The following is a 14080-nucleotide window of genomic DNA, read 5'->3' as shown; positions in this document are numbered from 1 at the left end:
CAAGCCAACCCAGAGACAAACTGGCCTAGACTTGAAAGGAAAGAGTGAAAAAAAGCATCGCTAACAAAGCTAATAAAATGAGTTAAAAAAAATTAAAATTCAGGGATAGCGGCAATGAAAAAAAGCTTCAGCTTTCTCCATTTCTATGAATTATTATGGTAACATCTATGACTGTAAAAGACTGAAATAGCTAATGCCATAATAATAAACAGAGAAACAGACGCAGACATACTGTCACCAACCAATACTTCCCCAATCTGATTGGCTCATTCACTTCTCTTATCTACTGTAACTAGGACGTGTTGTCCGACAACCCCTCCGCAGTGAAAATGGAAGTCACTGCTTGATTCAGCATGCATTTTAACTCTTTAAGTTACATAGTCAAGAGTGACTGTGTTCTCAAATATATTCTTTCCTATGTAGGAAATGAGTTCTGTAATGACTGCGTGGGTAAAAAGCACCAGCCGGCATAGCCTAATCCATACTCACAAGAACGGCCTTAGATTAAATTACTGGTTTATACTGTTAAATGATCTCAATGGGCAACAGTTGAAGGGCTACAACTGATCTCAATACTCCAGGACTAGGGGCGCTGCTATTGATTGCTGTTCAGACAACCTCGCTGTAAAATGCATGTCTATGTGATTGTCAGGTGAAAGCGGAATTAGATTCAGCTGTGATGCCCTCCATTCACTGTCTTGACTCACATTTGAAGAATTGCCACTTTGGAAGGGTACCAAAGGAATCCTATCACAGATGGGCCCACATGGCAATATGAGTTAGCACTTGCAGGAGAGGAGGAGAGAAAAACTGAAGAAATTATGATGGCAATATTCAGTCCAGCCATTATTTCCTACACTGAATAATGAGTTTATTTTGTTCAATCAACTATATTATTTTTTTCCCTTTTGCAATTAGTTTATTCAGTTGTAAAACTTTGCTATGTTTGCTTAATACAATGTTCTTATGTCTAATGCTCCACTCTGTTACTACAATTTGCTGACCAAGTCTCTCTTTACAATGTACTGTCTAGAGTGACTCCAGCATGATTCACTGTGGTCACTGCTTACAGGACTCCAGACCTCTTGACACCAACCATACAGACACACATGACAGTGTGGTGAAGTCACCCCACCACAGGATTACCCATTTGAATAAAGCGCAGACATGCTACCTATAAGTGGAACAGAACTAGAGACAGATGTGTGCGTGTTTGCACGTATCATAGCCAAAATATATGCAGGTCAGGATGCAGGGTTATTTAGTGGCAAAGCTTAAAACACAGCAGCCCAGCTCCCCAAATTTCACCAAATTTATCCTGTCATTAAGTGTGATATACAGACCAGGAACATCCAAAGTGTGTTGAGTTAATTGATTTCAGCAAGATTACCCAAGAGAAAATTGGCCAGAATTACTTCTCATTGTCAGGCAGCCCCTACTAAAAATATGCACGTTGGGAAGTGATGGGTGGATAGCTTTGTCAATATCCGCAATTAAGAGTTAATTGCTGATTGAGGAACATTACAGAGGGCAACTGACAGCTTTATCTCATTAAGAAATTGTCGTCTCAAGAAAGGGGGGTGAGGAAGGAACTTCTTATTCATCTTTCAAACATGGCTACTTTCTTCTCCTCTAATCTTCTAGCCATGTTTCCTTTCCTGAAGACTAATACAACAGAACCTCATTTAATTGGTATTGTGTGCATGTATTATATATAATGGGCAGAATTTTCCCCCCGTTTGGTGGGGGGGGGAGTTTAGGAGCGGGCGCGCCTCCGATTGGTGTCCCCAATTGAGGGCGCGCCGCCATTTTATGTGGGCGGGCCAATTAAGGCCCACCCTGCATGACGTCCACCAGGGAACACTATGCACTCCCTGTGCGGGCTGGGGGGAGATTCCCAGAGCCGAGTGTGCGCTTTTCGCGCGTGCGCATGAAAGAGTGCACTCATCTCCCTGAGGCTAAGTGCTGCCTCAATGGCTCCACAATGAAAAATCTTAAAAATAGAAGAAAAAGATTTCCTTAACATGTCCCCTCATGTGAGTTGGGACATGTCCATCACTTTTAAATACACTTTAATTACATTTTAAAAAACCTACATGAACCTCATCCCGCCCGTGGATGAGGTTTCATGCTTTTTCCAATGCCTGCCAGGGCTCCTGGCCTGCCCGCCAACCTTAAGGTTGGACGGGCAGGTCCATTAATTAGTTTAACGAGTTCCGCCTGACATCATCCTGTGTCATTTTACGTGTTGGCGAGCCCCCCACTCGCCGACCGGGAAATCCTGGCCAATGAGTGAATGTGCAAGTGAATCTAGAAAGCAAGAGTCGTTAGACTGGATGAACTTGGGTCATCTGACATCTATATTTTCAGGCACGAGTCAGTGGAGAGTGACCAGTAGTGGAAAACATCACTAATGTTTTTCCTTTCCTAACCCAGAGATGTTGTGGCCAGCTGTCACTTCCAGACTGCTCAGCACATCAGTGACCAAAAATGCATCCTGGTCCGAATGCCTCAGTACCATAATATCAGCTCCTATTGTACAAGGTTATTAGGAGACTCCCCTAATGACTTAATGTTGGCAGGCAGGGAAATTTTCAAGATGATGGTACTAAACCACACAACCAGAAGATTGCATGTTTTAACTATGGGCAGCATCCTAGGTTAGGGAGAAAACTCAGCCAAAGTTCCTGCTCCTAGCCAGTGACTTCTGCTGGCAAAGTATAAGTCTGGATGTCAGGTACAGACAGAATCAGATTCTGTCACAATGCCCTTAGTGATAAAATAGCATGTGAATGGTTTTTGAACAAGTTATCAAATGAAGGAGGATCCCATTAGTTAATTAAGTTAGTTGGTTAGACTTGTTGGCAAAACTAAAGCTCATGGGATTAAAAGGGGCAATAAAAACATGGGTACAACATTGGCTAAAGAATAGAAAGCAGAGAGTAGGTGTGAATGGCTGTTATTCAGACTGCAGAGAAGTACACAGCGATGATCCCAAAGGTATTAGGATCATTGCTCATTTTGATACATATACTAATGATCTGAACTTGGGTATACAGGGCATAATTTCAAAGCTTACAGACGATCCAAAAATCAGAAACGTAGTAAACAATGGGCCTGCTGGTGGGTTTGAAGGCAGGGGGGCACGTAGAATCAAGTGGATAGACTGCTCGCTACCTGCCCACCCGCCCTGCCCCACTGCAATTGAACCAGCAGCTGGCGACCAGTCCATGAGGGAGCCAATTGACGCCCTTAAGTGGGCAATTAATGCCCACTTGAGGGTCACATCTTGCCACTGCTGGAACATACAGGAGCATAGAGTTTAGGAGCAGGAGTCAGCCATTCAGCCTCCGCTGAAGGGGAGGAGAATTCCACAGACTAACAACCCTCTTAGAAAAAAAAAATTCTCTCAGCTGGGATTTGACTGGCAGCTGGAGATGCACATGCTAAGCACCCAGCCTGACAAATTTGGCTGCACAAGCTGGTGGTGGGCGAAAGGAGTAGCCTTCCTTAACTTCCTTCTATTGGAGCCTCCGTCCCCTAAGGTGCTTCCTGCATTCCCCGCCCTCCCACCACCCTCTCCAGGTCCGTCTTCCCCATGTCCCCTCAAACTACAGACTGCTTCCTCCGCGCTTCCATTCACCAGGGCCTGCCAGATTGGCACCTGGGGAGACCCCTGGCTCACCTGCTGGGCTGGATCCAGTGCAGCTTGCCTTCTGAAGCCTCAAGTGCAGTACCACAGATACCATCACTCCCAGTGACACTGCTGGTACCAGAGAGCTCCCGGTCTCTAATTAGCCATAAGCTCTTTGAGGCAGGACTTTTTGTTCTAGCATAATGGTATTGTCGCTGGACTAGTAATCCAGAGACCCAGGGTAGTGCTCTGAGGGCCCTGGTTCGAATCCCGCCACGGCAGATTGTGGAAATTGAATTCAACAAAAATCTGAAACATCTGGGGAGCTAGTGACGAAATTGGGAGAGCTATATCACAGACTAGTCAAGTAAAGCCTAACATAGTCACCCCCACGGACTCATATCTTACAGATAATGGCCCAGACACCACGATCACCATCCGTGGGTACATCCTGTCCCAACGGCAGCACAGGCCCAGCAGAGGTGGCAGTGCAGTGGTATACAGTCTGGAGGGAGTTGCACTGGGAGTTCTCAACATCGACTCCGGAAAGTATGAAATCTCATGGTGTCAGGCCAATCATGGGCAAGGAAACCTCCTGCTAATTGCCACATACCACCCTCCCTCAGCTGATGAATCAGTGCTCCTCCATGTTGAACACCACTTGGAGGAAGCACTGAGGGTGGCAAGGGTACAGAATGTACTCTGGGTGGGGGGCTTCAATGTCAATCACCAAGAGTGGCTCGGTAGCACCATTACTGACCGGGTTCTAGGGGGCATAGCTGCTAGAGTGGCTCTGCAGCAGATGCTGAGGGACGCGCCAAAAGGGAAAACCACACTTGACCTCACCATCACCAACCTGCCTTCCGCGGATGCATTTGTCCATGATAGTGTCGGTAGGAGTGGCCACCGCACGGTCATTGTGGAGACGACATCCCACCTTCACATTTAGGATACCCTCATTCGTGTGGTGTGGCACTACAACCGTGCTAAATGGGATAGAATTCAAACAGATCCAGCAACTCAAGACTATGCATCCATGAAGCTTCATGGATCATCAGCAGCAGTGGAATGGTACTCGAACACAACCTGTAACCTCATGGCCTGGCATAACACCCCTTCTACCATAATATAAAAGCAAAAAGCTGCGGATGCTGGAAATCCAAAGCAAAAACACAAATAAAAATACCTGGAAAAACTCAGCAGGTCTGACAGCATCTGCGGAGAGGAACACAGTTAACGTTTCGAGTCCGTATGACTCTTCAACAGAACTAAGGAAAAATAGAAGAGGTGAAATATAAGCTGGTTTAAGAGGGGGTGGGACAAGTAGAGCTGGATAGACGGCCAGTGATAGGTGGAGATTGCCAAAAGATGTCATAGACAAAAGGACAAAGAGGTGTTGAAGGTGGTGATATTAGCTAAGAAATGTGCTAATAGGTGACATTAAGGGTAGAAAGCAGGACGAGCAAGGTACAGATAACCCTAGTGGGGGTGGGGTGGGGGGGGAAGGGATCAAAATAGGCTAAAAGGTAGAGATAAAACAATGGATGGAAATACATTTAAAAATAATGGAAATAGGTGGGAAAAGAAAAATCTATATAAATTATTGGAAAAAAAGGGGATCGGAAAGAGGGTGGGGATGGAGGAGAGAGTTCATGATCTAAAATTGTTGAACTCAATATTCAGTCCAGAAGGCTGTAAAGTGCCTAGTTGGAAGATGGGGTGCTGTTCCTCCAGTGTGCGTTGAGCTTCACTGGAACAATGCAGCAGGCCAAGGACGAACATGTGGGCACGAGAGCAGGGTGGAGTGTTGAAATGGCAAGCGACAGGGAGATCTGGGTCATGTTTGTGGACGGACCAAAGGTGTTCCGCAAAGCGGTCACCCTGTCTGCGTTTGGTCTCTCCAATGTAGAGGAAACCACATTGGGAGCAGCGAATGCAGTAGACTAAATTGAGGGAAGTGCAAGTGAAATGCTGCTTCACTTGAAAGGAGTGTTTGGTCCCTTGAATGGTGAGGAGAGGGGAAGTAAAGGGGCAGGTGTTGCACCTTCTGCAGTTGCATGGGAAGGTGCCGTGGGATGGGGTTGAGGTGTAGGGGGTGATGGAGGAGTGGACCAGGGTGTCCCGGAGGGTACGGTCCCTGCGGAATGCCGCCAGGGGTGGTGAAGGGAAGATGTGTTTGGTGGTGGCATCATGCTGGAGTTGGCGGAAATGGCGGAGGATGATCCTTGGAATGCGGAGGCTGATGGGGTGATAAGTGAGGACAAGGGGGACCCTATCATGGTTCTGGGAGGGAGAGGAAGGTGTGAGGGCAGATGCGTGGGAGATAGGCTGGACACAGTTGAGGGCCCTGTCAACCACTGTGGGTGGAAAACCTCAGTTAAGGAACAAGGAAGACATGTCAGAGAAACTGTTTTGGAAAGTGGCATCATCAGAACAGATGCGACAGAGGCGAAGGAACTGAGAGACTGGGATGGAGTCCTTACAGCAAGCAGGGTGTGAGGAGCTGTAGTCAAGGTAGCTGTGGGAGTCGGTAGGCTTGTAATGAATATTGGTGGACAGTCTATCACCAGAAATGGAGACAGTGAGGTCAAGGAAGGGAAGGGAAATGTCAGAGATGGACCATGTGAAAATGATGGAGGGGTGGAAATTGGAAGCAAAATTAATAAATTTTTCCAGGTCCAGATGAGAGCACGAAGCAGCACCGAAGCATTCATCGGTGTACCGGAGAAAGAGTTGTGGGAGGGGGCCGGAGTAGGACTGGAACAAGGAATGTTTCACATACCCCATAAAGAGACAGGCATAACTGGGGCCCATGTGGGTACCCATAGCCACACCTTTTATTTGGAGGAAGTGAGAGGAGTTTAAGGAGAAATTGTTCAGTGAGAGAACAAGTTCAGTCAGACGGAGGAGAGTAGTGGTGGATGGGGATTGTTCGGGCCTCTGTTCGAGGAAGAAGCGGAGAGCCCTCAGACCATCCCGGTGGGGGACGGAGGTGCAGAGGGATTGGACGTCCATGGTGAAGAGGAGGCAGTTGGGGCCAGGGAACTGAAAATTGTTGATATAATGTAGGGTGTATTACCATCAAGCCAGGGGATCAACCCTGGTTCAATGAAGAGTGCAGGAGGGCATTCCAGGAGCACCACCAGGCATACCTAAAAATGAGCTGGTGAAGCTACAACACAGGACTACTTATGTGCCAAACAGCATAAGCAGCAAATGTTAGATAGAACTATGCGATCCCACAACCAACGGATCAGATCTAAGCCATATCCAGTCGTGAACGGTGGTGGACAATTAAACAACTCACTGGAGGAGGCAGCTCCACAAACATCCCCATCCTGAATGATGGGGGAGAGCTCAGTACATCAGTGCAAAAGATAAGGCTGAATAAGGTTGCGTTTGCTACAATCTTCAGCCAGAAGTGCCGAGTGGATGATCCACCATGGCCTCCTCCAGAGGTCCCCAGCATCACAGATGCCAGTCTTCAGCCAATTCAATTTACCCCACGTGATATCAAGAAACAGCTGAAGGCACTGGATACTGCAAAGGCTATGAGCCCTGACAATATTCTGGCAATAGTACTGAAACTTGTGCTCGAGAACTTGGCGCGCCCCTGGCCAAGCTGTACCAGTACAGCTACAACACTGGCATCTACCTGGTTATGTGGAAACTTGCGCAGGTATGTCCTTTACACAAAAAGCAGGACAAATCCAACCCAATTACCACCCCAACAGTCTATCCTCGATCATCAGTAAAGTAATGGAAGGGGTATTAAACTGTACTATCAAGCGGCACCTGCTCACTGACGCCCAGTTTGGGTTCCGCCAGGGCCACTCAGTTCCTGACCTCATTACAGCCTTGGTTCAAACATGGACAAAAGAGCTGAGGTGAGATGAGTGACTGCCCTTGACATCAAGGCAGCATTTGACCAGAGTGTGGCATCAAGGAGCCCTTGCAAAACTGGAGTCAATGGGAATCAGGGGAAAACTCTCCGCTGGTTGAAGTCATACCTAACACAAAGGAAGATGGCTGTGGTTGTTGGAGGTCAGTCATCTCAACTCCAGGACATCACTGCAGGAGTTCCTCAGGCTAGTGCAATCGGCCCAACCATCTTCAGCTGCTTCATCAATGACCTCCCTTCCATCATAAGGTCAGAAGTGGGGATGTTCACTGATGATTGCACAATGTTCAGCACCATTCGCTACTCCTCAGATACTGAAGCAGTCCATGTCCAAATGCAGTGTTCCACACGGTGGGCTCCCTGGCTTTTTAACTGGGGGCTGCAGGGGATCCAACACCCTACATAATTCAGCCCGATGAGAAGGATAGTAAGTAACTTCAGTAGGACATAAGACAGGCTGGTAAAATGGGCATACACATGGCAGATGAAACTTAACGCACAGACACATGAAGTGATACATTTCGGTAGGAGCAAGGAGTGGCAACATGAACTAAATGGTATAATTATAAAGGGAGTGCCGGAACAGGGACACATGGGGATATATGTACACATATCTTTGAATGCAGCAGGGCAAGTTTGGAAGGCTGTTGAAAAAATGTATGAAATTCTTGACTTTATCAATGGAGAAAGAGAGTACAAAAGTAAGTACGGTATGCTAAATCTTTATAAAGCTGGTTATGCCTCAGCTGGGTTCAATTCTTGGCACCACACTTCATGAAGGGTGTCAAGGCCTTGGAGTTGGTGCAGAAGAGATTTACTAAAAAGGCACCAGGAATGAGGGACTTGAGTTATGGAGAGTGACTGGAGGAACTGGGATTGTTTGCCTTAGAAGAGCATAGAGTGTTAAGAGGAGATTCGATAGAGGTGTTCAAAATCATGAAGGGTTTTGATAAGAGTAAACAAGGATAAATGGTTTCTGGTGCAGCAGGGTCAGTAACCAGAGGACAGTTTAAAGGTAATTGGCAAAATGACCTCAAGCAACATAAGGCAACTTTTTTTTACATACTAAGTTGCTGTGATCTGGAATATTGTCTGAAAGGATAAAAGACAGACTTGCATTTATTTTTTTTTCAGGGGAGCGCGCGAACGCAATCCCCCACTACCATAAATTTTGCAGTCGAGTATCCCGCATTTGGGGACATTGCAGGCATCAGCACACCTGAAGTGCAATGGGCTAGCCTCATCCTTTGAGAACCACCTTCATGATCATGGTCTCTCTCCTGCCAGGTAAGTATTTTTCATGATCACAGGATGCCTCAAATCACTTTACAGCCAATTAAGTACTTCTGAAGGGCATAGTAATTGATCAGGCAATTTGCACACAGCAAGCTTCCACAAATGTGATCATGACCAGATATTCTGCTTTTTGTGATATTAATTGCAGGATAAATATTGGCTGGGTCATGGGGGTTAGTTCCTCTATGAAAATAATGCCATGGGATCTTTTGCATAGAGGGCAGAAAGGATCTCGGTTTAACATCTCATCCAAAAGAAGGCACCTCCAACTGCACATCATTCCCTCAGTCCCACACTGGAGTGTCAGCCTTGGTTTTTGTGATGAAAGACGATTAATAGTAACATTAAAAAAAAACTAGATAACTACTTGAAGGGAAAAAATAGTGACCATGTGGAAAGAACAGGGAAATGAAATTAATTGTGCAGCTCTTGGCACAGATGTGATGGGCTGAATGGTCATCTGTGCAGCATCATTCTATGATTTTATTTTTCTAAGTGGCTAGTTCATTTGGAATGTCATCATGATCCGGTGCAGGCAGCAGTGGTGGGGAGAAAAACCTTCTTGCAAAACCATTACGAACAGCAAAAGTAGACAGCAGTGATTTTAACTACAACGAGGTGCAAAATGTCTCATAGATATTGATTGTACCGGAATGTGAAGATGTAACAATAACACAATGTGAGAAATTTCAAAACCTATTCCGTTTCCTGATAAATTACTGGTCAAATGAAAGTCAGCCAGAGGTCTCAGCTAAGGACATTAGTTGAGTGGCTCCTGTCAGGAGCCAGACTGTCTCTTCCTTATCACATTAGAGACAAGCAGCACCAGCAAATCACTCAGTATCCAGATTCCCTACAATTAAGTGACTTGTACGCAGATCAACACGGTTACAGAAGGAAATTCATTCACTAACACACCACTGATGAAGACAGCCTTAATCTAAGTTAAGGTAACTGATAGATGTGGTTTTCAAACTAGCTGCACTAATCTTGCAGATGTTTCAAACACACTGTTGCATTTTCGAATCTGAAATGTTATAGAAGATTGACTATTATGATGATTCTTGCTATACCATGCCTGTGTCACATTCTCCCCACATCAGTGTCAAGAAACTAGTTATGGGACAGGGTGTTGTGTCTCTGCCTGTGCTCAGTTTCAACAGCACACCACTGGAAGCAGTCAGAAAAACTTGGGTCTACAGTGACAGACAACTTGCCTCTTGACGAAGAGCTCAGCACACACATTGGAATTTGGCCTACTAACAAAAAGGGCATGTAAAACAACAAACTGGCCTACGGAATCAAGGTGCTTACTTACAAGGCCTGTATCTTCAACACATGGTGGGAGGGGGAAGGGACGGGGCGGGGCAGGGTGGGGGCGCAGGGGGAGATGGTGGTGATGTCACAGGACATCCAGAGGCCCAGGCTAATGCTCTGAGGCATGGGTTCAAATCCCACCACAGCAGCTGGCAGAACTTAAATTCAATTAATAAATCTGGAATATAAAACTCATCTCAGTGACAGCCATCATCGATTGTGGTAAAAACTCACCTCAATCACTAATGCCCATAAGGAAAGAAAATCTGCTGCCCTTATCTGGCCTGGTCTTCATGCGACTCCAGACCACAACAATGTGGTTGACTCTTAGCTGCCCTCTGAAATGGCCTAGCAAGCCACTCAGTTCAAGTGCAATTAGGGATGGGCAACAAATTCTGGCCCTGCCAACAATGCCCACATCCCATGAAAGAATAAAAAAAAATGCTGTATGGCAGGGAAACCTGGACAACTTGCAACTACCAAGAAGAAAGGATCAAAAGCTTCCATCTTCGGTGTCTATGATGCATCCTCAGCATCACATGGAAAGACAAAGTCAGCAATGAAGCAGTCCTTTCTAGGGCAAACATTCCAAGCATTCTAGTGCTAGTCAAGCAAAGGTGGCTTCACTGGCTTGGACATATGCACAGGATGGAAGATGGCCGCATCCCCAAGGATATGCTATACAAGGAGGTAGCCCATTCCAAGAGGCCAGTAGGGTGCCCAAAGTTTATATTTAAGGATGCTGCCAAGAGACATGAAAGCCCTCAACACCAATTACGACAAGTGGGAACTCTAGCTGACGATCGATACAAATTGCAACACCAAATGTAGGCAGGAATTCATCACCATGACAACATGTGGTTCCAGAAGCTCCAAGGCAGATGACAGCTCTGCAAACAACGCGTCAGCAGAGATTATTCTGCACCAACAGCAAGGGACAACTTCATGTTTGGCACTTGTGGCAGATTTTGCCTTTCAAGGTGCCTTCCTCATACCTAGCACAAGGGAAGATGGTTGTGGTTGTTGGAGGTCAGTCATCTCAGCTCCAGGACATCATTGCAGGAGTTCCTCAGGCTAGTGTGCTAGGCCCAATCATCTTCAGCTGCTTCATCAATGACCTTCCTTCCATCAGAAGGTCAGAAGTGGGGATGTTCGCTGATGATTGCACAATGTTCAGCATCATTCGCAACTCCTCAGATACTGAAGCAGTCCATGTCCAAATGCAACAGGACCTGGACAATATCCAGGCTTGGGCTGACAAGTGGCAAGTATCATTCGCGCCACACAAGTGTCATGCAACGACCATCTCCAACAAGAGAGAATCCAACCGTCGCCCCTTGATGTTCAAAGGCATTACCATCACTGAGTCCCCTACTATCAACATCCTGGGGGTTACCATTGACCAGAAACTGAACTGGACTAGTCATATAAATACTGTGGCTACAAGAGCAGGTCAGAGGCTAGGAATCGTGAGACAAGTAACTCACCTCCTGACTCCTCAAAGGCTGTCCACCATCTACAAGGCACAAATCAGGAATGTGATGGAATACTCCACACTTGCCTGGATGAGTACAGCTCCTACAACACTGAAGAAGCTGGACACCATCCAGGACAAAGCAGTCCACTTGATTGGCACCACATTCACTCCCTCCACCACCGACGCACCGTAGCAGCAGTGTGTGCCATCTACAAGGTGCACTGCAGGAATTCACCAAGGCTCCTTAGACAGCACTTTCCAAACCCACGACCACTACCACCTAGAAGGATAAGGGCAGCAGATAAATGGGAACACCACCACCTGGAAGTTCCCCTCCAAGTCACTCGCCATCCTGACTTGTAAACATATCGCTGTTCCTTCACATTTGCTGGGTCAAAATCCTGGAACTCCCTTCCTAACAACACTTTGGGTGTACCTCAATTACAGGGACTGCAGCGGTTCAAGAAGGCAGTTTACCACCACCTTCTCAAGGGCAACTAGGGATGGGCAATAAATGCTGGCGCAGCCAGCGAAGCTCACACCCCGTGAATGAATAAAAAAAAAGAATCAGCTTGTTCTGACATCAAAAAGAGTGCAACAGATGATCTCATTTGACCTCACCAAAGTTTTGAGGCTGCATTCCCATCATCTTTAGCAGATAGAAGGTCGCCAATCTAACCTAAGGAACATATGAACAAGGATCAGGAGTAGGCCATTCAACCCCTCGAGCCTGCTCCGCCATTTAATAAGATCATGGCTGCTCTGATGGTAACCTGAAATCTGCATTCCACCTATCCCCGATAACCTATCACCCCCTTGCTTACCAAGAATCTATCCACCTCTGCCTTAAAAATATGCAAAGACTCTGCTTCTACTGCCTTTTCAGGAAGAGAGATCCAAAGACTCACGACCTCTGAGTGAAAAAATTTTGCCTCATCTCTTTTAAATGAGGGGCGACCCCTTATTTTTAAACAGTGACCCCTAGTTCTAATTTCTTTCACAAGAGGAAACATCCTCTCCTCATCCACCCTGTCAAGACTCCATCAGGATCTTATTTGTTTCAATCAAGTCGCTCTTACTCTTCTAAATTCCAGCAGATACAAGCCTAGTCTGTCCAACCTTTCCTCATAAGACAACCCACCCATTCCAGGTATTAGTCTGGTAAACCTTCTCTGAACTGCTTTCAACGCATTTACGTCCTTCCTTAAATAGGGTAACCAATACTGTACACAGTGCTCCAAATGTGGTCTCACTAGTGCCCTGTAAAACTTATTAAGCATAACCTCCCTACTTTTGTATTCAATTCCCCTCACAATAAATTATAACATTCTATTAGCTTTCCTAATTACTTGCTATACTTGCATACTAGCCTTTTGAGATTCATGCACTAAGATGCCCAGATGCCCCTGCACCTCAGAGCTCTGCAATCTCTCACCATTTAGATAATATGCTTCTCTTTTATTCTTCCTCAAGAGGTCAAAGCTGGGGACTAAATATTCAGGGGTATGTGACTTTTCAAAAGGACAGGCAGGAAGGAAAGGGTGGTGGAGTAGCTTTGTTAGTAAGAGATGGAATAAGTACGATAACAAGAAATGATCTTGCATCGGAAGATGTAAAATCTATATGGGTGAAGGTAAGACATATCAAGGGGAAGACGACACTGGTGGGAGTAGTCTATAGGCCCCCTAACAGTAGCAATACTGTAGGACAGAGAATAAATCAGGAGATAATGAGGGCATGTAAAAAAGGAAGGACAATAAGCACAGGTGACTTTAATCTTCAAGAAGATTGGGAAAATCAAATTGGCAGAGGTAGCCATGAGCAAGATTTCATATTTGAAGCAGTTTCCTAGAACAATATATTGTGGATCCAACCAGGGATCAGGCTATTTTGGATCTGGTAATGTCTAATGAGGCAGGTTTAATAAATGATCTGAGAGTAAAATATACCCTAGGAAACAGTGACCATAACATGGTAGAATTTAGCACTCAGTTTGACAGTGAGAAACTTGGGTCAGAAACAACTGTGCTAAACATAAATACGGGTAATTACAAAGGAATGAGGGCAGAGTTGGCTGGAGTAGACTGGGATAGGATTTTAGCAGAAAAGACAGTTGATGAACAATGACAGACGTTTAAGAAAATAGTTCATGACTCACAACAAAGATATATCCCAGTGAGGAACGAGGATTCTAGGAGGGGGTTAAACCAACCATGGTTAACCAAGGAAGTTAAGGATAGTGTCAAATTGAAAGAAAAAACATACAATGTGGCAAAGATTAGTGGCAAGCCAGAGGATTGGGAATGTTTTAAAAACTAACAAAAAATGACCAAAAAAAAAAGAGGGAGAAAATAAACTTTGAGGGTAAGCTAGCAAGTAATAGAAAATGGACAGTTAGAGCTTCTTTAAATATATAAAAAGGAAGAGAGACACCAAAGTGAACATAAGCTTAGAG

The 14080-nt window shown here is 45.6% G+C and overlaps 1 protein-coding gene and 1 non-coding gene across 5 annotated transcripts in view; both read right to left on the bottom strand.

Moving 5' to 3' along the window:
* The window catches only part of dym (dymeclin), a 531615-nt gene that overhangs the window by 85207 nt on the left and 432328 nt on the right, over positions 1-14080 (bottom strand). The window lies entirely within an intron of this gene.
* LOC144688973 (U1 spliceosomal RNA) lies at positions 8667-8830 on the bottom strand. Its single transcript, XR_013578525.1, has one exon. It is a non-coding gene; the product is annotated as a U1 spliceosomal RNA (small nuclear RNA).

This window comes from Cetorhinus maximus, chromosome 1 (genome assembly GCF_964194155.1).
Source record: "Cetorhinus maximus chromosome 1, sCetMax3.hap1.1, whole genome shotgun sequence".
Lineage (NCBI taxonomy): Eukaryota > Metazoa > Chordata > Chondrichthyes > Lamniformes > Cetorhinidae > Cetorhinus > Cetorhinus maximus.
The sequence above is the reverse complement of the archived record's forward strand: the minus strand, read 5'-3'. Positions and strand labels throughout refer to the sequence as shown.